The 621-nt window shown below is 51.2% G+C and overlaps 1 pseudogene; it reads right to left on the reverse strand.

Annotated features, from left to right (window-relative positions):
- Positions 1-64: 64 nt before the first annotated feature.
- Positions 65-618, reverse strand: LOC116076516 (annotated as a pseudogene).
- Positions 619-621: the final 3 nt, after the last annotated feature.

Raw genomic sequence — 621 nt, forward strand, 5'->3', positions numbered from 1 at the left:
GGCGACAATGCAGAGGCAGGAGACTGACTTTCCTTGAAGTTTATGCCTCAGATACCGCCTTCACGCAACAGACCACCACACCACTGTACTAACCACAGCTCAGATGAGAAGTGTGTGGTCTCCATAGAAAACCTGCTGCAGCCTGGACAGTGAAGTGCTAGGACACTGGGAAGACTTTAGAACTGCAGCTCCTTCTGGATTCCCCAGAGGGTATCTGCACTCTTCTTCAGGGGAGCCTCTTCCTCAGGAGTCAGTGTCACCTTCACAACATCCGAGATTCCATTTTGTCCCAGGATACATGGGACACTGAGGAAGACATTATCATTGATCCCATAGAGACCCTTAATCATGGTGGAGATGGGATGCATCCGCCTCAGGTTCTTCATTATGCTCTCAGCCAAGTCGAACAGAGAGGCCAATGGCCCAGGATGTGTAACCTTTCAGCTTAATCACCTCATAGGCACTGTCAACCACCTGCTTGTGAACATCCTTCCACTGTTCCTTATCTACATCAGTGCCCAGTTCTGGGTTCAGAGACTTCAGGGAGACACCAGCAACGTTCACACCACTCCACACAGGCACACTGGAGTCGCCATGTTCTCCCAGGACCCACCCGTGACA

This window comes from Mastomys coucha, unplaced genomic scaffold (genome assembly GCF_008632895.1).
Source record: "Mastomys coucha isolate ucsf_1 unplaced genomic scaffold, UCSF_Mcou_1 pScaffold4, whole genome shotgun sequence".
Classification (NCBI taxonomy): Eukaryota; Metazoa; Chordata; class Mammalia; order Rodentia; family Muridae; genus Mastomys; species Mastomys coucha.